Source organism: Plectrocnemia conspersa, unplaced genomic scaffold (genome assembly GCF_051122295.1).
Source record: "Plectrocnemia conspersa isolate PC_06_02 unplaced genomic scaffold, ASM5112229v1 ptg000011l, whole genome shotgun sequence".
In the NCBI taxonomy this organism is placed as follows: domain Eukaryota; kingdom Metazoa; phylum Arthropoda; class Insecta; order Trichoptera; family Polycentropodidae; genus Plectrocnemia; species Plectrocnemia conspersa.
Window position 1 is genome coordinate 25,361,892 of NW_028277175.1, and position 26,450 is coordinate 25,388,341.

General features: G+C 26.7%; 1 protein-coding gene across 12 annotated transcripts in view; it reads right to left on the minus strand.

The window, feature by feature from the left end:
• The window catches only part of mmd (disintegrin and metalloproteinase domain-containing protein mind-meld), a 641,110-nt gene that overhangs the window by 460,387 nt on the left and 154,273 nt on the right, over positions 1 to 26,450 (minus strand). For 9 of the 12 annotated variants that reach the window (XM_088196874.1, XM_088196873.1, XM_088196875.1 and 6 more), the window contains exon 1: positions 18,754 to 18,966. The exons of 2 other annotated variants lie outside the window; for them this stretch is intronic. The gene's annotated coding sequence lies outside the window, so the exon portion shown is untranslated. Of the gene's footprint in view, positions 1 to 18,753; positions 18,995 to 26,450 lie in introns of those variants that run through there. One more of the 12 variants, XM_088196879.1, reaches the window with a different exon arrangement.

The window sequence follows — 26,450 nt, forward strand, 5'->3', positions numbered from 1 at the left end:
ATGACACATTAAACTATGTATATTAGCAAAAAAACACAATACCAATAGAAACTTATAACAAGATAATTGGCTTTGTTTTTGATCAATATTCTTTTTAATAACCTATGGTATCGAAGATTTTCCAACTCGTATTTAATTATTATTCTTTCGTCACCAAGGCGATTTCTATGCTCGTTTTTAATAATATTCATATAAAAAAACAGTTACTCGTAAATATAAGTACGCCTAGTATGGTTAGATAGCGATGGTAAGTTTTCTAATTTTAAATAATATTTGTAAAATTCAATAAGATCGATGTTTTAAAATTCATATTTTAATTAGGTTTTGTTTTGTAAATCAATTATCTTAATTTAAAATTGATGGGCGTTTTTTCCGACTATTATTTCCTAGCTATGTATGATCAATATCGAATCATAAAGAGATATATAAACAGAAAAAGTTCAGATTATTTCTACAACTAGATCAACCGTAGTGAATATATAGTATTATTTATTCAGAAAAAAATTCAAATGTGTTCCTAATCTAATGTACTTATAGAATGGTTCATATGCTATGTAATGATTGATTTATATAAGTATTATAGACATATTGAAATGGTGCGAGAGCAAAATTGTTTTCTCAAAGGGAAACGGCCATGCATGGAGAGTCGATCGCATCGCACGTGGTACCGGGGTATAAAATAAGGGTTGGAGCAGTAGTAGCAGCTGATGCCACCTACCAACCGATAGTCCGAGCTGTCTTGACACCCTTCACTAGGGTGGTCTTTCCGCCACCGGCTGCCGGAAGGTGGCCCATTTCCGATTGGCAGCTCATGTGCGAATTCGAAGCGCACGCTACATTGTGTTTTCGATTGGCAGATTTATGTGTGAATGTGTGTGAGTTTATCACAAATTTCAGAATCTAAATGGCATGCACAAAAATAACTGCTACAATTACATTTTTGATTTTTTTTTGTATAGGATATAATAACAATGTTGTGGAAACATGCAAAAAGATGATCGAATACATTCTATTGCACAGGTGAGTTATAAGTTTTTGCACTTTTTAAACCACTTCTAAGCGAGAGTTTGGTCATCGGAAATTTAGTTGCAATGAGTCGCTTTACGGGGGAACAAAGCGCGTTCTGCGTAAAACAGTTTCGGCACTTGTTTCGCGCTCACTACCGATTACATAATGTGAATCAATGTCTGAATTTTAATCTAATTTAATTATTCTGTAAGACAATATATTTGATTCCAAGGTAAGATAAATTAATTTATATGTATTTTCAAGTCTAGGCGTTAAATTGATTATAAATTCAAGCTACAAAAATATTTTGTTTATTAAAGTTATATAATACAATGGTGCTTTGACTTATGAGCCTAATTCGCACGTTACTTAAATTATTTGTATGCCAAATTAATTTTCCATATTAAAATTAATTAAAATGCCATTAATCCATTTCAATGGAAAAAGTTGAAATAATACATAAATTAACGATTAGGTTTTTTAAGCTACGCAATACATTTTTTGCTCGTATTTCAAGACATTGTTCGTATGTCGAGTCAAATTTTAAAAAATACTCGAAAGTCGAGGTTTCACTGTATATATGTTACATTTATTAATGAAAGTTTATAATTGTTAGACATCCATTATTTATCTGAAATACTGTTACACGCGCATTGTCAATGACTTGAGCTTTCATGTGAACATCAATACATTTATAATAAAAATCGACATTTTTGTTTCTTACGATGTATTAAAAAATATGTTTTATTAAAAAGATTATATTAAAATAAATAAATAAATAACTTACTACCACTACTACTCCACAAAATTAAGCAACTACTACCACACAACACCTTCTTAATAATCTTATCCTATTTGAAAGATAGACACTTCCATACTTATTAAGATTGTAGAAGTAAACACAAAAAATGTAGCAAATAGCTTCGGGTATGCCTCAGGGCAGCGTTCGTGGACCGATGCTGTATTTGTTATACACTATGGATCTTTCTCAGACAAACTCAACAAGAATTGCTACATTTTTCTACGATACTTCAATAATGGCGTCTGATACTGAACTGAAAATAGCATCGAAGAGACGGCAAGATCATCTCTTCTTAAGCTTGACTCTCTAAATGGCGAATCAGAGCTTATAAAACAAAATTAAACTATGTTACATTTACGTTGCACAAAGATACTTGTTCTTTAGTATCTCTTAATGAGAAATGGATACCACAAAAAAATTTGACGAATATCTTTAAATTCATCTCGACATTAGACTGACCTGGAAATCTCATATTTGCAACCAATTGAAACATCTGAGACTTTAACTTATTTTACACTAGACTAAATTCAAGTTTATCATTAAAAAACAAAATGATAATAAATAACTTTATCATGAAACTAACGTAATCTTACAAAGCTCAGATTTTATGTGTTACCTCCATATTTTTATCACATTAATGACTAATGCTTCTTGGTGTGTGCCCAACAATTATATATTAAGTGATTGCAACTGTGTCATTGAAAATTAAACAATTGAGAATATAAGTTAATCATATATAAACAGATTAAAAACTCATCCCAACATACTGGCAAGTAATCTGCTAAGAGACAATGTTATAACCTAACGTAGATATAAGGGTGAAAATACGTTAAAACTTACATATATATATTTAATGAACATAAATAATAACATGACCTCTAGTGGGAGACTACCTACATGTAATTTTTATTTTTTCTTCTCCATGTACTTAGTGTTTAAGATAAAGATACATTTATTCAAAAAATTGCTTTTTGTCCGAATAGACAGATTTCCATATAATGTTAAAAAAACTTTGAATATTATTTAGAATATAATGTTAAAAAAACTTTGCATTTTATTTGCATTTTAAGACTTTAAGACTTTTCCTTGATGTATTGTTATATATTAAATTTTAATAAGTATTGTTTTAGTGTAAGCATATACATTTTACAGCGAAAAATAATTTTAAAGCTAAAATAATTGTGCTATATAACGTTTTAAATAAATTATTTGTTGTGAAATTGTAATAGTGTTTATAATACTAAATTTAGATATACCATGTTAAAGTCGAGAATTAAATATTTGTGGCAAAATAAATTTAATATATGATATAATATAGAAAAAGCTTTCGGCTGGTGAAAAATACTATCTATTTGTATCAACGTGCACTGATGTATTATTTTTGTATCTTAGCGTGTATTTTTATATTCCTTAGAAGCTCCTTAAAGATTGGAAGCTGTACAGGGATGAAGAAAGAAAAAAGTTTTTCGCCCCCAACAGATATCTATACAAAATTTCATCCTATGTTCCCGATTCAATCTTAAGATAAGTCCGAATTTCTCATTCAATGTGCCGGTTTTCCTTGATTAGTTTTTTTTACTCAACCAATAGGCTCTTGCTATTCTGATTCGCATTCCAATGCCGGATTGCTTCCAGGAATGCTTAATTAATTAGACCTTTATTTAAATTAGCGCTAAATTAATCGGGTTAACCCACCAGATTGGTTTGGTGGTTTTGAAATTTTATAAATATGAATAATACATTTGAGAAGACTGTGTATATATATACATACATATTTATGACAATTATTTTAGCAATTTTCGAATTTAAGTCTTACATAAACAAACCTTTATAAGGTGTAAATTAATCAATAAAAAGTAACATGAACATTATTATTTAGTTATATTTTTTATACTAAATTATTAAACAGTAAAGGGGTTATTTATCTTGATTATGGTATTGTATAAGATCTTGATGCATTCGATCATGTAAAAAAATATTACGTTTAGTTTTTCTTTTAATATTTTATTTTAAAATGATAACAAACCTTACGTGTAGACTATTTGTCACATTCTATATGCAAATGTAAAAAATCTATATAAAATCTAATTTTACAAAAACTCACCCTCGCTTGTGGTTGTTCAAAAGTCACGTTGACAAATCAGCGTGCGTGCAAAAACACACGTTCGGTGGAAATATTCAATACCCCATACCCATTTGTAAAAGTGTACATGACACGTGTTAATTTGTAGATTCAAAGCTCGAATCGAGCTTTGAACAGCAAACTCACAAACACCCTGTATCAGTAGGTAGGAACAGTATGTATTGGAGCGGAGTGGATGCGGATTAATTATAAATTTTCCGCTTGGTTCGCACATGTGTAAATTTCCTTGTTGAAAAGTCGAAACAATAGAGAGTTTAACCGACACTGTACGCATAAGCAAACTCTACACACTAGCAATACACTATATGTATGTGTATAAAGCAATGAAATATTTTTAGTGCAAACTATTCAGCTTTAAAGGTAGATCCCTGATTTAAGGGATTATCTTTTACTTTTTTTGTGTTTATTTAAGACATATATTATTAAATTTTTTTTATAGTTTATTGTTAAATTTATTAGCTGCTAAAATCGAGAGTTGCTGATACTAAGTGTTACATTTTTAACCCAGACATCAGAAATAGTCTTACTAAAGTTTTTTGAAAATGTGTTTTAGTTATTTTGAACTTTTAAGTGCTTTTGAGATGCTTGTATAAATTGTAAAAAAAGTTTATTGTAAAAAAGCAACAACCACAAACTAATGCCATTATTCTATATTTAATCAAAATTTATATACTATTTTTCATAATGCTAAGACATATAATAAATTTAAGCATCATTTTTATTTTATTGTATCGTAGATTTGCCTATTGTAATACGCCTTTAGATTTCTTCTTTGCAACATTTATTATATACCTTAAAAGCTTTTACGTAAGTAAAATCATTTAGCTTTCGAAATGTGCTTAAAAGTATGGCTTTATTGTATATATTTATTTTGCATATGAAATTTTCTAAATATTTAAATAGTGTTACATCTGGATTGTAGATTAGAATGGAAGTTTTGATTTTGTTCTTAGTCAATAATTTTTATTGAAAATAACTATCATACATGAATAATAGTTATTTTTGTAACTAAAACATATATTTTTATACAAAAGCTATAATATCATGTTGCTTAGATTATTTTCTTTATCAAGTAGATTTAAATTACTTCAGAGTGCTTTAAGATAATACCAATAACTATACAACGTGCTTCATTTGAATAGTTAAGAATAATGAAGGTAGGTAATATACAAACCATTTGGCTCTAATAATAGAACTTTGCCTCACAAATAGTTCAAATTGAGGTCAATGAAATAGATCTTAAAATAATAATAAGTACAGATCCTAACCAAAGTAACCCAATGTCTGCACAATACAACTACATTTAAAATTAGGATAAACTGCTCTTAAGATATATCTAATAGTCACAAAGATAATATGAATAAGCAATTACATATTTAATTTATATTTTTTCTACCATAGATAATCAAAAATTTAATATATTTTACATTCTAGAAATATGTATAAATATTTTATTCTGGTATTGACTAAATATATACTTAGAATATGCATAATTTATTTTTAACCATATTAACATTATACTATAACGCGTTTGTTGAGTTTTTATTTTTTTTAATTTCAAAATAAGATCATTAGTTATAGTGAATTGTCTTACTTCTTATTCTACCATAAGACTTTTTCTGGTTTTAATACACTATTTTGTTTTCATTTTTTTTTTAAGATCAACCAAATAAGTAGAAAAGGCTGCTGTAGCCGTCAAAACATGCGCCTGTGGTTTTCTGATCCCTACCAACGTACATAGCGGAGGCACAGCAGGCCTGTATAGCTATGTTATTATCGCGTTATTGAAACTGGAATAAAAACACGTATTAACACCGGCATTTACATACATTTTTCTACCACATAAAATTATCTATTTAATTTTTACTATCCTTATATCTTAATTTTATGATTCAATAATATGTGTCATACATATCATAACTAAAATACGTTTAAAACAACATTTTTGATGTTTTAAAATAGATATAGCGTAAGTAAAATTTCTTTATGTAAAAAAATATTTTTATTAAAAAAAAATATTTAGGTAGAATATGCTTGAATAATATTTAAATAATGTACAATATTGCAAGCAATGGAGATATTATCTCAGTAAAAGAGAGAAATATTATTATTATTATTATTATTTTATCTTTCCATAAGAGCTTATTTTTCAAGGCACTTGAGTCAAGGTATTTCATCAAGCGCCGTCAGTCAAGATCCCCGAACGTAATCGCACATAAATATCCTAGAAGATTGATTAAGGATCAAAATTAAAGTAATTTCTTTTCTCAGGACACATCCTAGTCTGTGGGAGTATAAATTATTCATGGCACACTTCCTGGCCGTTGTCTCTTCGGCTCAAAACCGCACTAAATCAATCATATCGCGCGTTGAGTAAAACACGGCTTCGAATTTTTTTACTCCACGAATTCCATCCATCATCCGTGGGCCGCAAAGGGGCGGGTTTATTACAAGTGCGAGAGTGATCAATTATTTTCAACTACTTTTCAGTGAGCGAGGGCCCGCGGGAGGGCCCCGACGATGATTGAGGGCCGAGTTTTTCCCTTTTGTGTATGTATGAGAAGAAAAGGAAGATACCTGAATATTTTCCAAAATTTCTAGACATACTTTAAAGCAAATTAAAGAATAAATCGTTGATTTATTAAATATATAAATACAATCATTTAATAAATAAATAAAATGGCTCTTATATTACACTATGTCAAATGCCTTAATAATACATATATTCCACATTGCTGACATTTTATAAATTTAGATTTTATTTTACTGATTCTATATTTATTGTATGAATGTGATATTTTTTAAGTGTATCTATTATCATTTTAACTTGTGTTGAATATATTTTATAGTAATTAATTAATACCGTTTTTTGAGTGTTGAAGGATACGCTTTTACTAAGTAAAAACTTGCGTGCAAGGGATGATTGAGGGCCGAGTTTTTCCCTTTTGCAAAAGCAATGGGAAGGGAAAGGAAGAGACCTCCTGAAAATTTTGCACTGAAAACGCGAATTTCAAATTGGCGGGACCCCATTTGAATTTCAAATTATGCAAATAGTTCGAGTTGGCACTATTACGCTGTTGGCGAAAAACGAAAACAGGCGCACTTATGCAAATTAGCGAAAGGGAAAATTTCCGGCGTGTTTGGGACGTCTTGCGGCAAACTGATTTTTTCTCTATATGAATTTTAATTTTCAAAGTTTCTTTAGAGCACACATACTAATGCGTGCAACTTTTCTGTAGGTGATCTTAAGTGTGATTTTTTTTAAGCAAATGCAAATTTACAGAAATATTTTATTTTAATTTTAAATTAACGTAGAAAAGTGATAAATATGTATACAAAGGTAATTAATGAATCACAAACTTAAAAGTGTATTTAAATCAAACATATATTAGATAATCTTAAGTGTTGTTTTTTTTAAATTAATATTTTAACAGTGAGTTATGCTTTGACAGTTGACACCTAAATACGTATTTTAATTTATCTGTATTGATGATTCTTATGAAAGACTTTGGATTCTAATATTAAAAAAATTGGGCTCAAGTTTATACAAAATTGCATTATTAAGATATATAAACATTTTATATATAATAATTTAAAACTTTGTATATTTAATATACATTATATATCAATTGAATGATTATTAAAAGTCCTTAAAATATTTATAATAAAATCATTTCAATAAGTTCTTAAATACAAACGACAACGTTATATCAGAATAATTTAATGTTATTTGTATGAAAAACATAAATGACATAATCTTAAATAGTCTTTTAAAATATCCTTAGCCTTACATAATTATCTTATAAATTAATAAAATAAAACATTTATTTTAAAACCATACATACGTAAAAATAAGTTTGAAAAACCATAAAAAATAATAAAAATTATACTTAAATATACATAAAATAAATAAAACAAATAAAATATTTAGTTAGATATTTCAATTTACATTTCACTATAAATGCAATTTTTACGCAGATAAAATATTATGTTTACAGTAAAATTTAAAAAAAACAATAGTTTTATTAAATAAAATTTAAGTAAAATAATTCCCAAGAAAATTATTTATTTAAAAATTGTAAAATTCAACATATTTTTATTAATTATTAAATAAGGTTTTGCCATTTAGATTAAGAATTACAATATATATTTTTAACATAGTTTAAAACATATGTTTTTTTTTAATTTTACATAATCTCTTATTGTGTTTGTAATAACAGTAAAATAAGTAATTTCAGAACAGATAACTTAAAACTTTGTTATTACTTTTATTAAAATTAAATGCAAATACATATTAAGGTCCAATATTATTTTTTGCAATTTTTATTTATAATACTGTAAAGTTCAACCATCACATTGTACCTAGTGATATATTATATAAATAATCATTATTTTTTTCTATTATTATAAATACATAAAAATAAATAAAAAATAGGGGTCACAAGTGAGACTCATGAGGAAACACCTGAGGCAAATTAAGCTAGCGTAGATGTATAATTTGACTCCTCCTTCATTTTACGCTTATAGTCATAGCCATCTGTAAATGTTAAGATGTTTTTTTATAAAAATATGTGTATATAAAGCAGGTTGAATTACAGATGAAAAAATATAATATTCCAATTAAAATCTGTAATAATATTTTTGATTACAAATCTTTTTTTCCCAATACGTCAGTAAGTAAATTATACAAACAAGATTTTTTCTATTACGTATTAAAAAACAATTATAGTGAAAACATAAAATAGATGAGCTTCGCCTTATATACTATTGCGCCTTAAATGGCTATAAGCATCCTTGTGTTCTGCAAGCTCGTTAAAAAAATAAATGACTCGTGCAAAAGAAGCATTCTCAACCTTGCCGTAATAGACGAGAATAAAGGACGCGATCGCGACTCTTAAGGGCATTTTAAAGCTTGCAACTGAAAGCCGCCGAACACCACCTTTTAGCTTCACTAAATAGATACAATGAGTTATATTATTATGCTTCTAGCATTAAGGCACTAGGATACAAATACAGAAATACCTGAGTTTTTTTAATTCTCTCCAATAAGTTTTTTTTTTCTTTTATTTTAGTGATTTCTGCGTATACTGTAAATTTATTAAAGCTTACTTTCTTGCATTATCTAGTTTTTAACACATAATATATGGACTATATGTACATAATTTCATTATATTTTTGTCACTCAGTAGCCAGTAAAAATACTCCACTATCTAGCGTAATAAAGGAATAACAACATGACCCAACATTTCGTCCTATATACAATGATTATCTGAATCCTTATCTTGCCTTACACTCATACATTTATTGTTCGTAAAAAGGTAAATTTATTTCATGAGCCAAAGGTAAGCCCCAAACTATACCGAATTACGGCAGAATATTTTTATTGAGTGCCCGGGGTACAGTAAATTAGATTACAGTTTTATGTCGTTCGATTGCTTGGTAAACAAATAAAGATTCCCAATTCAATTTGTAGTCGAACGGTCAAATAGCATTGTATGGTATCGTATGTGTGGAACAAATAAAAATTCAAGGGTCACTTTCGTCACAACAAATCTGCGCTTAGTAATAATCCTTTTACGACGCATGTCCCAATTGTACGTTTGTGAAATAATAAAACAGTAAATCGAGCGAATCAAGTATACATACATAAATAATGATGTAAAAAATCAAAATTTAGTATTAAAAATAGTCTGTTGATATCTCCTCTCAAACAACATAGCTTAAGTGCTTTATTAGCACGTTGTATTATTAGAGTATGCTTGCACCGGAAAATTTGTGTACTTTGATATGTGTGGTTAAATTTCTCCAAAGCGAGTTGGTGTTATTAGTAGAAGCTAATTAAAATAGTTCATTATTGTAGATTTTTGTTTCATATTCGATTTCACAGTTCTGCATATTGAATAAAATCAGCATTATATTTAATATGAAAATAAAATATTTATAATTTTTTAGCTTTTGGAGTACATTGAAAATATTAATCCTTTCATTATTTTAATGACTTAACTTATTCAAATCTAAGGTTTTATATAATACAATATAATATCATAGACCCTGCATATATCATTCATGTTTTAATGATGTGAAAATTAGGATTTCTGGCACAGATATGTATTGCTTAACCCAATCACTGTCAGACCCTTTGCAAAATCACATCTGAAAACGACCGGCTAGGTGGTCCCACGAGCGATTTTTTAAAAGTCTTATTACCGTCCCGCGCGTGTGTCATCCCTCAAAGTGCTCACAGAGGCCGAGGGGCCGTGAATGCCGGGCGCAGCCCCCGGGGGCGGCCGCCGCCATCAGCCCCCTGTTTATTATCATTCCTTATTCATGCGCCAGAGATAGATGAACGCGCCCGTTCATTCTTGACGGAATGAGGGCCGGCATCATAGTTTGTGTTGTCGCAAGTACTAGTCCCGTCACCCCCGTGCTACCACTTGCTACTTGTCTTCTCCTCGCATCTTTCCCGATTGCGCTTGTGGCTTTTTTGTATGTATGTGAGATAAAAAAAATAGGAACGGCGATGAAGCCTGTTCTTACTTCCACGCGGCGCATATCAACCTAGACATTTTCACTTTGATAATTGTCGACGGTATGCATGTTATGAGGACATGTAAAAAACCATTAAACCATTTTTTAAACTTTGTTGCCATTGCGGCCATTGAACCAATATTTCATAAAAAAAGCGCGCTTGCTAGAAAAAAAATATATTTAAAAGCAATTAATCAGATCCATCTGTTCGGTGTGAAATAACATAAGTAGTACTAATTTTCTTAATTGCAATTCATCTAAAATACGGCTATAAAAATAATATATACCACGCCTGCTTATATCAATCTTTAAAATAAATTATAATAGCCTTTAAATAAATATCAAAGAACATTAAAATATTTAGCGTAATTACACTAAGCCACTAATCTCTTGTTTTGGAACGATAAAAATAACCGAAAATTGAAATATAAGCACAAATTCCAAAGCACATATTTCTATAGAGACTGAATAACACATAATTATGGTTCTAGATATTTAGTTAAATGTCCTTAAATTAAAACTTAATCCATTTTTTTATTTTTCATATTTTTTTTCCATTTTAATTCAAAATCATTTTATAGTTTTTTCAGATTAAATTAAACTCACGTACGTTTTATTTATTATTTTTATTTCTTTATTATATTGTAGCTAATAACTAAATTGTGAACATGAAAATGGTCATATACTAATAACATGTATTGTATATATTAATATGTTCGTAAAAAAAGCATAGCATGGTTTAGGCATGGTTTAACAAATCATGTTACAAATACAATTTATAATAAAATTCAGGAATAAAATTTAGGACCATTATTGTATCATAAATTCTGAGATTTTCTAATTTGATTTTGCAAAATATTTTTAATAATATTGTCAAAATCAATATTTAAGGATTTAGGAATAATATTTGTTAGTCATATAAAGAATATTTGCATTTTTATGTTATTATGTTAGCTAATTTTATGGTAGCTGAAAATATTTTTTTTTAGATATGGCACTGCAAATAAAAATAAATTAAATATCTTATACAAATAGCTTAATTAATACATTTGATTAAATAAATTTGTTGCCAAATAAATGATACTTAAGAACCTAGATAAGCAAAATAATATTCGCATTGATATTCAAAACAAGATATTATATTTTTTTTAATATTATCAAAGTCTGCAAAATCTTGCAAAACATGTTGTACAGAATTATGTTAAGAATATTATGCAGTCTTTATATGTGAATGATTATATAAATATATATTATTAAAGTACTATATTATTTTTTTAAGTTATTAAAAAATATGTCATAATATTTTCTTATAACACAATTTAATTTTATTCAAAAATTATGCTTAAATCTCTAATGATTCTAACCAATAAGATGACAACGTCATTTATAATATAATCCCACTACTAGGATTTTTTTTTAATATTTAAATTTTTAATGACACAATATGAACATCAAAATTTTAAGATCATTATCAGCAAAAAAAATAAAATTTATATTTTTAAAAAAAAGTTACTAATATAGATTATAAATAATAAATATATTTAAACCTAAATAATATATTTTGTATGTAAATAGATAGTGAAGTAGCAGAAACTGTTTGTAATCTACCGTTAAAAAACGATTAACTAGTAGTTTGAAAAAAGGTAATGACGAAAGAGTATTTTTCTATTTAACTTAAAAACTAAAGAATTTTTAACAACAAGAAAAAACAAAGTTATTATAAATTGGAAAAATGTGTCGATTCAAATTGTGCATATTTCAGATAGTTAAGATAGTTAGTAGCCCAGAAAAATGTAATTATTTTGCAATAACAAGTAGTAGCAAAACAAAAATTAATTATAACAAATCGAAAATTTTAAAATTTTCCTTAGAAATGTCTAAAATAAACATGTGTACTGATTCTCGCAGTGTACAGATTAAAATTATTTCTTAACACTATTTTAAAAAGCAAATTTCACAATAAACATAAGACACAATAAAAACCTAATTGCAAATTCTATAATTAGTTTATAAACTTATTAAGGAAAAAACTGCTAATAAAGCGATAAAAACAGTCAATAAAAGGACAAAAAAACATGACCCTTCATTTTTATTAATAAAAACATTAAAATCAATTTAGAACAATAAATCACAATATATATTAGTGGCAATAATGTAGGGCAAAATTAACAGGAGAAATAAATTAATTTTAGCGTTTATAATAAAAATAATAAAACGAGACCTAATTGCAATAAAACGTGATTTATTGCCCTTTAAAATAGAAAGCTATTGTTGCTAGAACAACCATTATTAAAAAAATTTTTTTATTTATTTTAGCAATACATTTATAAACATTTTTTTATATAACTACAATATAAGATGAATTGAACCGTAAAAACATATATTTATAATATAAAAGTTTTTTGCCTTTTTATATCAATTTATTACCCTAGTTTTAAAGTCACACAAATTTAATATTTTTTCAAGATTTAATTTATACATTGAAAAAAATCGATATAACAAGCAGTGGTGTTATTGAAAAAACAAATTTTAATTTAATGATACGAGTTGTCATAGAAATATTTACAATAACAAATACCTCCTCTATACATTTTTCATTATTTTTAAACTATGCAATACACAAACAAAAAAAATGTTTGGCAACAAGACTTTATTGTTCTTAACGTTAAGAAAAGTTAAGAAACATTGATTATATTTGAAATGATTTTTTTAATGTGATTCAGCGATAAGCAAGAATCTTATTATTTATAAGTTTTTATTTTATATTTAGTTAAAATGACTAATAACATATTAAAAATATTTAACTTAAATATCAAAAGCAATTTATACTCAAGTATTTCATTTTAATTTAATAAATCAAACTATAAGGTGCAATTAAAGTGTGCCATGTGGAGTTATTTAGAGCTTAAGGCCTGAAATAAATATTTAAATCTTTTTTTAATTATTATTAAAAAAATTAAATAAGTACAAGAAACTTCTTTGAATTATATAAATATTTAATATTGTGTTGAAAATATTTTTATTTAAATTGAGACTAAAATTATATCTAAGAAATATAGATTGTTTAAATATTCAATGTTTTAGACATTATAAATTTTAAAAAAGTGTTAATAAAATAACATTTTAATTTGATTGTAATGATTTTTACAATTAAATTTATATAAAACTTTGAATCCTATTTTATCCTTAAATATTGTATTTATACATATTTTTATTACATATAAAATAATCAGTATTTAATTTTCGCTTTAAATTTTCTAAATAAATCATTTTAAATGCAGACGTCTTAACATAAAAGTTTTAGTAAATCATAAGTTATTTAATCGACTTATGATTGATAAAGTCTTCACTGATTTATTTCACTAAATTATTAATATAGTATAAAGTTATAAAAAAACAATAATACTAAAATAGAAATAAATAATAGCAAGACAATTCAAGTATTTAATTTTTTTTTTTTAATGTCACAGTGTGTTCATTGTCTATTATGATTAAGTAAATTATAACATTGCTAAAGCTAGAGCGCTTTCTTAAACTAGCAATTTGAAATGAAGACTTAAATCACTAAAGGCAAAGTCAAAGCGAAGCGAAGTTAATTGAAAATTTTAAATTCTATCGTTAAAGTCTCTAATGGTAAAAATTCAAAGGAACCCATATAATAGAAAGTTATAAAAGTTGGCACTTAGTCTAGCAGAATCCAATTAAATCACTGTAAATACACATGTATATTAACATACATACTATATGGAAATGTATAGCAAATATATACGTATAAGTTGAGCAAACGCTCAGGGCTGAATAAAATAAAAATAAATTAATGTAACAAATTTTGGGATATATTCGAAAAGTTTCTGAAGACAATAAATGTGATACGTTGTACGAATTTGAAATGAGGTCTAAAAATATATATATTATATCAAAAGCAAAATTCTCAGCGAATATTTGCCAGATACTCCAAAAGCGTTATTTATATTAAATAAAATTTATTTCTTGGAAAATCGAGATAGGAATATTTATAACTGTTAATAAATGTAATACTCTTTGAATACTGAAAATGAATTAAGATTTAAATGGCAAAAATCTTGAAATCCATACTTTAGTTACTTATTCATATGAAGTAAAAATATTTTCAGATATACAAACAGAAAACTGAAATCAGAGATATATTTATAAATACTTGAGCGTATGAGTATACTCACCCCTCTGCACACAATTTTAAAATATAAATAACACAACACTTTACACTCGTCATGCATTTTTTATCTATCCTCTAAATCTTTTAACGCTTACACTTTTGCCAATTTTATTATCAAGAAATTTCTTGGAAGAAGTTCAAGTGTCCACTGTGTTCGTTTCACTGACTTACTTACTTCACGATAATGCGAATTCGCGTGTCTTTTTTCGCGTTTTTTTCGCCCCCACCCCAGCGACCTACGAATGGGGTGGGAGTAGAGTGTAAGGGTAGGGCGGTAGGTCGAAAATAAAGAATTCTTTTGTAAACGTTCCCGTAATTGTTCCGCAAGGGCGGTCCGAATAAAGGATGTCCTGACGTTCAACTTTCGTACAATATAACTTGTTTACAGTTTAAGGGCAGCCATTTTTTTCCATCACGTTTGAATATAAAAAGGGTGACTTTTATTTTTATTAATTTTCCGCTGGCGAACGATTACGTTTTAATACCGGTTTACGTGAAATGTAAATGCCTTTGACTTAATCAAATGATTTTGATTTGGTTCATGCTGTCATTAAAGCAAGACTTTACTTTTTTCTTAACTGTCAAATAGCAAGAACCTGAGCTTGAACTTTTTTAATATAAAACCATAAATCAAATATTGAAAATGCCGTGACTCTAGAGAGTTTAAAATAATACAAAAGTAAAGATATATCAAAAAAATTGATATATAATACAACTTTACTGTAAATATTTTTTGTATTTTTGAATAATGAGAAGGATTTTTCTAATTTAACATCAAAAAGTCTAGCGTATTCTACTTTTATAGAATCTGGGCGCGTGTAATATTTTTAAACTATATTAAAGAACGGTACTAAAAACATGTTAATATTATTCATAAAAAGGATAAATCACGCCCATATTAATTCCTGCCTTGATTAAATGTTTTTTCTTAAATTTCACTTATTTAAAACGCTCGTTGCAGCTTCCACTGTCGCACGGATGAAATGGATCACTGAATAAAATTTCCACAGTAATTTTATTAACACACACAAACACAACGATGTTGTAACTGGATAACTCACTGTTACCTTAAAATCCTTTATGTTTAATAGATATAGAATATACTTTATATTTCAAAACCTCTACATTTTACAAGTGTATAAACCGTATCTCATAGTTTGAGTTTTATAAAGGGTTAAAAAATAGTAAAAGCTATTTTTAAAAAATAGTTATATTTTACTACAATTTTATATATTTTTCTTTATTCCACATTTAATTATTTTAATTTTGAAATATGACTGTACAAAAAAATTAAACATGTATCTAAATACAACAATGAAAATACTGTTGTCATTAATCAGTTTACCTTGAATTAAAAAATGTAAATTGTAATGGCAAAGAGCCTTAAAAGCTGACGTAAATGGAATCGCATAAAAATAAAAAAATATCGTATTATTGAATTAAAGAAAACCAATTATTAAAAATTTAATTTAGGTTTTAAGTACTACAGAATATTACGTATGATATAGAAAAGTATTTAAAATCAAATTGTATTTTTTTTTACAAACCCGAAATAATAAATACACTATGATTGTTTGTTCAATAGTATTTATGTAAAAAAGCTATTATTTATCTTGCTTCTTTTTAATTTATTGTTTAAATTATTGTGATACAGGTTTATTAAATTTATTTAAGAATTTCTATAACCAGTTTTATAACTTACCACAATAATTTTGGTATTTTTTTTTATCAAAATCAGTTATGTTGATTTAAAAAATAATATTTTTTCTTTAATCTATTGCTGAAACTATTTTAAGGAAAGCAAATTTAAGTTATATGTGATTAATTTATTTGTACTACTGTGTGACGCAATATTCAGTACCTTAAAAGTTGAATTATACATGTATAAAAATAATCTGAATATTTAAACGCTAGTAAGGTATCATTTTAGTTTCAGTCAAATATGTATATGTGAGAATTATTGTTGAAAATATAGCTTTTAATAAAATTTTGTACTTGAGTTATCATACACAACTTTATTTTTTTCAAAAACTAAACTTAAAGATGCTCTTTATTTCTCCCATACTATTATGTAAGTATAGGTTATTTAAATTTTAAAAAATTAAGTGAATCAAACATTTTTTTATAACCTAAATCAAGAAACAAAAATATTTTTTTTTTTAAAAATGTTCATTGCCATTTAATAAAGGTAAATGATAATATTATTTTTAAAATTTAAAAATATCTAATCTTTTGAAACATAATTTAAAGTTTTACATTATAGTATTTCTTAAATGTTTTATTATTTACTTAACAATATTATAAGCTATTTTCTTAATAAACAGCAGTATGAAAATTTAGTGTAACGTATTGATAAATTACAAATTAAGAAGAATTTTAGATATTTGTATAAATAAGACTACTCATAACGTACGTCCTAGGCTTATAAATTGTATATGAAAAACTCTTTAAATCACTACAATTTTTAAATAAAAAGATAGTATTTTATTAATCTAGATTGTGACATCACAAGTGGAATATTAAATACAGTAAGAAACTTTCGATACGGGAAAAAATTATAATTTAAGTTATAAAAATGTTTATAAATAAAATCCAAGAACAATGATTATTCAATACAGTGAAAACCCATTTAGTTTGTAATAAATATTTATTGCTATTAAATATTGTGTTTTAGTTATTTTAAGTAAATATTTTTTTTAACGAGAATTGTATATTTAATAAATATATGAATAAATTAAAAAAATGTAATTGTACACTTTTATTTAATGAAGGCTTTACTTAAAAAAAATATGGATGAGTTTGGAAAATGAAATATTATATAAAACTATTTAACGTTTACGTTCGATTCATATTTATTAAAATCAAAACCATTAAGTACGTGAAAAAAATGTTTTTTACTAATGTAGTAGTATAATTTTTAGTTTGTCCTATATTTTCATAAAAATAATTAAATATTTAATAAAAATATATGGTTTATACGTTACGAAAAAATTTTCAAATGCCGAAATGCATCTGAAAAATCACAACAATCTCATTTTAAAATTAAATATATGTTGGCACTCGACCTAATTAAATCAGGTAAATATCTTACAAAAAACGATTGACATTTTAATGATTCTTTAAACATATGTTTAAAGTAAATCATATTATTGCCTTTTTATTAACAATTTTATTAATTTTATTCTATAAGATAAGGTCTTCTTTTCTAATTAAATACCGCTTAAGGTTTGCCCTTTATTTCTAAAATAAAAATATAATATTACGTAAAACAGAATTGTTAAACTTAAAACCATTAAATTGACGAAAAACGCAATTTAATTACACTATATTTTTCCAATTAAATTATAGTATTAAGCTATACAATATAAATTAATTTAAATCCATTTAGAATCTCAGTTATGTGCTACTATAAAATTATTCGTATAAATAGAGTTCTAAAATACATTATTGACATTTATTAAAGCACAAAATTTAGGGTTTGTTAAAAAATAATTAGTGGTATTTATTTTAGATCAATTTTCATTTCGTCTTATATTTTCCGAATAAAAATATGACATAATGTACAATTATATAGCTTAATCTGAAATTATCAGAGATATTAAGAATGTTTTTAATTTAACTATTTTTTTATAATGTACGTGCTTTACGTTTTGAATAAAATAAAATGCCACATTTTAAATTAGAGAAACGGGAAAATAAATATAAGGAAAAATATTTCTTGCCATTTAATTGCGCTAATATTTAGTTTAATCCTAAAATAACTGTTTGATTTTAATTCATTTTTTAAGACATTAACTTTTATGTTTTTTAGATTTTTTAGTTTTGTACTTAAACACTTACTAATAAAATATATTAATAATTTAAGAAACACACATTTATTACGCCATTTTTCAGCCACCTTAACCCATTTTACGGATTTTTCGCACATTCTATACAACCGATGAAAAAAACATATTGATTATAACAAAAATACGTTATACAAGAAAAAACTCCTTTATCTTTTCTCTATGTAAAAAAATGATAACACTTTATTGCATTAGTAGCATCAACAACACTATCAGCGGAGGAGACGCTTACTTCATCCATGTGGCGGGCACGCTGTCGTGCGCCGGCACATCGAGTGGGGCGCGGCGTCGCGGCGCTCACATGGCGGGCCCCGGGGCGCGGGGGGGCCGGCCTGGGGGGCGGATCGATACTCGCGCGGCGGGGGGACGGCGGCGGCGGGGGGCGAAGCCTCTAGAGCCACGGGCGCCAGGTGCGGCCTCCGCGGGGGTCCACACCACACTGCCCTGCTCCGGCCGCCCCCGCCGTTAGACTCACGTGGCCCCGGACGCGCGCCTGCGCCCCGGACCACGACGCCCCCGGACCGCGCCCCGACGCCCCAGCCGGGCTCAATCGACGGCCTTTCCCGCCAAAACCTTTTACAAGGGGGCGTACAGTCATATACGTTCAAAAACCAACCTAAACTAAACCAACTATCTGAAAAAGTATTTTTTTAAATAAGCACATCAATAGACTATACCCTAATTCCATAGCCAAATTATCTGTGTATAGACCCTTAAGGGCTTTATTATTCATCCAACATTTTCTATTGCTCTGATTAATCGCACAACGGGACGTAGCTCAATAATAGTACACTCATTTAGAGGCGCCACCATCTTAAAACAACTGTTTTGCTCTTGCACACGCTGATTGATGTAACATGATAAAGAGTACGGTTAGGAGGAGGTAATGTATGTTTAAAGAACAATATTGAAGAAAGACAATATTTTATTTTATGATAAATATATGTATAAGGCAGGCGCGGACAATGAAATACTTTTCCTTTCGCTCGCTCACGTGTCAAGTGAAAAGAGTGAATGAGAGATAAGTGCATGCGGACCGCTGCATGTAGTGTTGTCTTAATAAGACAAATAATTATATCACAATGGTAAATAACTATTTACAATATTTATATTTTTTTAAATTTGATACTATATGTGCAATTTTAATTTCAGTTTTATTATAAACTTAGCTTTTTGTCCCCGTAAGAAAATAAATTAACAAATCAGAGTTTTAAATAAACATAACTGTAATTTAATGTTACTATGAATATAAAAACTACTGAATTTAAAACTACTGATTAAATATCCAAGTTTTTGGTAAGCAAAGCAAAATATTTTAACTATTTTTCAGCATTACTTTGTAAGTAAATTCGAGAATAATAAACAGATACAAGTATTGTTTATAATATTTCAATTTCAAATATACTAACTGTACAAATATACTAACAATAACAAATATACTAACTAACTGTGCTTTACAAAATTTTCTGACAGAAAAAAGCAACCTCATGACTTCTGCGATGCTTTAAAAGTGATATGCGACATTGAGGTACACATATTATGTAATCAATGTCAACGAGAATGAAACATTATACCCGTCGTATTTTGTTTTCTTATTTTTCCCCATCTCATTTCCCATGATGTCCCGTTGTATGGGCAAAACGAGAAAAATTTATAAAGCTTTTTTAAAATATAAATTCTGAAGTTCTTAAAAAAATTATATAAATAAATGTACATAGAATAACTTACAATAATTAAAAATTCCAAAAACGTATATTAAGCGTAAGATTGTAGTGCTATACTAAAAAAAATAATATAAATTACAATTTAAAAATATGTATATCAAGAAAACTGTTTTTAATAGGTTCATTTAAATATTAAAAATAATTTTACAAATATACTAATTATATTAAATTTATATTTTGCTGTTTTATAACTATTTTATGTTTACAGTTAATAACCATAATTTGTTAAAAAAATAAGAATATAAAATAAAATATTTTTGGTTATAACTTGAGAGAAAGAAAAATTAAATATAGGAAGCAAAAAAATCATTAAATTAAGTAAAAATTTGAGTTTATTTTATTAGAGAACTGTAACCATTAATACAGATGTTTTCTTTAGTCTCTTAATCAATATGTCTTTTCGTATTTTGTGCTTGTATTTTAATTTAAGGTTGTTTACATCGTAGTCAACATACACGATATTAGTGAGTTAGTGTAGTTTCGCGAAATATTTTAATAATATTTTATTGTATGAAAATACGCATAAAATGAGTCTAATTAAATGTTTATAAATTAAAATTGTATTTGCTTTTTCGCTATTTTTATCAAATATCGGTCTAAGGGTCACGGTGACGGCAAGCATTTTAGAACGAAGTTGCAAAATATGTTTATTATATTTATGCTTGAAGTCCAGGTGTAAGCTCATCTGTTTAACGCTTGTTTTATATTTTACGTTACTGCATTCTTAAATTAGGAAAGGTGAAAGCAACTTTTTAGTATATAACTTTTATATGTATATCATAGATAAAGCAAAAATTGTCACAGGCAGCTCTTAGACTCAATTGAAAACTTTTAATATATATTTTTTCTTACTTGTGTAAGGAAGGCAAATCTATTATTTTTTAATATTAAAATATTTTTTGATTATAAATATTTTTTAAATATAATCCTAATCTTATTTTTTTTATTGTCCTTAAAATAAATTATTGTAAAGCTAAGCAATTTAAATAATCCAGACGAATCACAATCAACTAAGGCTAAAACCCCACGCAACGTTGTAGATCTACAGAATTTAGGGTTTGTTTATTGTATAATTTAATTAAAATATTTGACGTGTTAACTTGTTACGATTTTAATGAGTATTTAAATGCTTTTAAACAGTAACCCAGTGAGATTAATACAACTTAATTTTATCGCTCAACAACAAAGGGAAGTATAGCTATAAATATAATTTATGACGGTTGTTTCAATTTGCCATTTATGATTGAACTACAAGATATGGTTGAATAATTCATGTGTTGTGGCTATGTATTCAGTTTCACGTTTAAAATTTAAATGCAAAATGAACAGTAGTAAAAATTTTCCACAAATTTCGATATTTTAATTATTTTGAACGTTTTAATATAAATTCGCTGATTTATGTTGAGTTTGAATAACCCTTATTTAGCATATATTAAATAATAGTAGCTCATCCATATGGAGCTTTACTCGAAAATATAATTTACATACATATCAAAAACTATATATTATGCGGCCTACGCCGTTACTTTTTAATGAAATCAGCACACGCTTTTGGCGATGATTAAAAATATTTTATAAAGGAATAATGTACGCTAGAATATAGCTATTATAGAATAAATGTCATATTTAACAATAAAAATAAACACACCTAGGAATAACGTACAACCTTTGCTAAAAATATTATTTTAAGATATGAACAATAACAATTATAATCGCGATTATGCTTTAAAGACAATTATCTGAGTGTAACATATAATTGCAGTATTTATTGAAATAATACACTTATATTATATAACTTTTTAATCTTTTTTAAAAATACTATAGCACCATGATGTAACTATTATAGGTGAAGTAAGGAAAATTAAAATAAAATGCGTAGACGATAAAAAATTATAGTTACTAATAATAAGGTTGTCAAGAATAATATAACTAGTATATTGAAATATTCTCAGATGTATTTTATTAAACTACACTTAAGAAGATAGACAACTAAAATAAAGGTGAATTTTAAGTAGGAAAATGGTAAAAGTTAAGCTTCTAGCAAAACTATATTCTATCATTACTTTAAATAATTACTAAAGTGAAAACTTAATCTGATTACATTTAAAACAGTTAAAAAACCATATTTTTCTTAGGGTTATAAAAAAAACTTTTGAGTACTAAATTTTTAACTCTTAAAAAATAAAGAAACTTCATTATCTGGTTTAAATACGAACTAAAAAAGGATTAAATATTTTTTCGAACTACTAAAGTGTGCTATCAAAAATTAAGCTATTCTCGAGAAATAAATGTAACAATAAATTTAAAATTTGATCATAGCTGGAGAATCACAGCCGAAATATCAAACAGTAAGGTCGATAAATCCCAAGATTTCAATAATCTATAGATATTTTGTATAATATATATATATATACACATACATATACATATATAAATATAAAACTTAAGCATGATTGACATATATTTAACCTTATTAAATTTTCAAGTTCACATACGGCTCTGAAACTAGAACTTAGTAAGTTTATTTAAAATCAAAGTTTAGTAGCTAAACTTTAATAATATATTATTAATATTTATTTATATGGAGATCAACACATTGATCGACATGTGTCTGACCCTGTTGAATAATTAAGCTCACACATTCGTAAAGTCGCATTCAGCTTCAGCTTACGGTTGACTACGCGCAAAAGTTCCCAAAGCGATTCCGACGCGCTAAAGCGCGAAACCCACAAGTCCGCGCGTTACAAACTTACGCCGTTGTCCGAGCCATGTTTAATTAGCAAACCAGACGACGAGAAGGTAAATAAGCCCTTGGTCGAATTATTTTAACTTGTTCAATTAACAAAGCTATCCGACAGTGCATATGTGTAGTTAACTACGTTTAAACCTTTCACATAGTCGCAAAGAGCAAGGATTATTAACGTGAAAAATTAAACCGTACTATACTTTGTATAACAATAAATGGTTTTATTTTTTTTTATTTTAATATTATAACTTAAAATATGATTATTGTAAAAACAAATTGAATTATATGCTAATTATAAATAGAAATTACGACATAATTACCATCTGAATTTATTAATTTCAACATTTACCAATTTTTTAATTCACCCAATTTTAAATCGTCTGAAAAAATACGGGTAAAATTTATAATTTGTACATTTATGTGCTAATTGCTAATGCTTTTTTTATTCAGTCTTTATTTTTTTGTTATTGTCTACTTCTTTACTCAGTAAAAAAAATACTGCTAGAAAAAAATACATAATCAGCACAATCTTTTTTAATTATACAATAGTTTATTGTATAATGTAGTACATTTAAGTACATTTAGATTTTTTAATGTGTCTATCTATATTAAAATAAAATGTTTATATTATTTGCAAAATATTTCCAATTGATAATATTGAAAATTATATTATGTATAAACTGCGCCATTTTGTGTCTATGACAAAATATATTGTTGTACTGTAATTAACATTTTTTATTGAAAACTCGACCAGTTTTATTTTTTCCAATCCCACGTTTAATTTTTAAAAGCCAATCGCTCGTCCAATTTAAATGGTAATCGTCCACGAATTGTATTAGTTGCAATAACAATGGCGCGAATCGTCGCAAAAGTAGATTCGTTCCGCTCGATTGGAGCGTCACAAAGAATTCGATCAGTTTAAAAATGTTTGCTGGTACGTATATTTTTTTGTGTGTCGTTTTGTACCGGAAACGTTTTTATTAATAACTTGAACGGCGAAGCTTTTGCGTTCGACTTTTCTCCCTTTTGCGAATCCTTGAAGGCTAGAATTATCGGTCCCTTTCCTTAAGCCCGTCACGCCTCACTTATTATTCAAAAGGTCGTGGGGTGATTTTTTCCTGTTCTGCTTTATTTTTTCTCCAGCCTATGAAAATGACCAAAAGTGTAGGGTGTAAAGTACCATAAAATATATTGGGAGTTTGTAAAAGATATCTGCTGATTTAAACATTAAGGCAAATAATACTTTGAATTAAAGAAAAATATATAATTTTCATACAGATATGCGACAAGAGGAACAATTTATTCTGTCAATGTTACAATAACAGAGCCAATACAGTTGAAGAGTATAATGTTGTGCAAGCAGTTATTTTGCGTGAAAGTATCGATTGTACATTTAAAAGTATGCCAACTGCCAAGTATGCCATTAAATCTTGTCGAAGTGGATTCAGTAAAATCTTGCAAAGAAATAATATATAACTTTTTTGGTACTGTTCAGCAAATTTATAAATTTTTTAGTGAAAATCTAAGAAGATAGGAGTTTTTAAAACAACATTTGAAACTCAATTCTTTAAGTACGTTTCAAAAACAAGATTGTCAGCAAGGCCAGAAACAGTGAAAGTAGGGGCTCTATATATAGTCATTGCGATCTACTTTGAATAAAATCGATTTAAGAGGTCTTTCCGTTTGCTTATCAAAAATATTTATAAGATGAATCCGGAGTCACATCAGCAATAATAATAACATATTTAATCTTTATACTTTTCTCAATTATCGCGTTTTGAAGAAACGAACCACAAATATTAATAAACCCGTTTTGTATTCTCGTTGATAGATAACGAACCTGCATTGTCCTGATGCAATTCGAACTTTTTTAACAAGCTCCTATAATATTGAATCATATTTACTTTACAACTCTACTAATCCAAGAACATTGCCGCTATATGGAGTTTCAATGTTTAAAATGCTAGCCCTTTTTAAAAGAAAAAAAAAATATTATATAATGATGGCGATTTAGCAGCTTTTTCCAATGTTTTGCTTGGTCATTTATTTCATTAAGAAGCATTCTTTTAATTCGTGTATCAGCTAAAGATTTCTGTATTAAACCATGCGTTTTACGTACAAGTAATTTTTCGCAAAATGGTTTAAATAATTTTGATCGAATTTCATAAGAGATTAATTTTTTTATCATTTCAAAATATTTTGCCATTTAACTATTATGAAATAGCAAAACATCTTAATTCTTAATATTTTAAAAAAGGTCTAAGAAATTCTATACTGAAAACCCAAGGTTCTCCAAAAATGTTTGTGTTACAAAAAAAAAAAATATAATGTCATAAATGTATTTCATGGTTATGTATCATAATGACGTGTTAGTTCTGTTGTGGTATTTGAGGTTCACCGTTAACCACAATAGTTATTATAGTTATGTGTTAGTCCGTAACTCGCGAAACCAATTTTCAAAATGGAGGCTCGTCGTACTGGAAGACATTCAAAATATATTGGTTAATGCAAATTAATGGAAATATATTATTGAACAATGTCTAGTAAACGTGGTTTTATATTATATGTTAAAATATTTATATAAAAGCTATAAACAAACAATAATTTAATTATTTAAATATTTTTAGATGGCAAAACCTAATAAAGCTATCGTAAAATGTTTATTAGATTAAGCTTATTTATTAAAAATCAAACTTTTAACTCAATATAAATAAAGTAAATAAATTTAAATTACCTAATTGTCTAAGCAAAAAAAAATCACGTCAAAATGGTTTATTTATTTTCTTCAAAACAGACCATTTATTTGAGTGTTTATTATTTAAAACATAATATAACGAAATCAATCAATAACTTTATATGATATTTTGATTCGAAAATAGTATCAGGAAATTTGACACAATTTAATTTAAGCGTTTATAATAAAAATTTATATAATGATTTATATATCTTCTTTTTCAAATAAATACATAATTCGCTCACAAACATTGTTTTTATATAATAACCGATAATTAGATATAATAACCGAAAATATTTTTCTCTTTATAAATCATTGCTTAATTATTTATATTTATTATTATATTAATTATTTAAATAAATTAAGGAGAATAAATTAAATAAATTTGTTTTAATATATTTTACCTAATTGTTTTTATTGTTTTTTTTAAATTTATATTTTATAATGAAAAATTTAAAAATAAATTATAAAATAAAAGATTTTTGATATACTAAATTTTTTCAGCTAAGGTTCATTTTATTATTTGTTATCAAGTTTAATAACATTTAATAACTTATTATTTTATGGAAAAAATACAAATAAATTTAAATTATATACTTTAAATAAAGTACTATATATTAATATTCATAAAAAAATTTACATTGTCAACAAATTATGTAATACTGTGTATATGCATATGGGCTTATTTAAATTTTATTTTAGTGCATGTGAACTTACATTAGAAA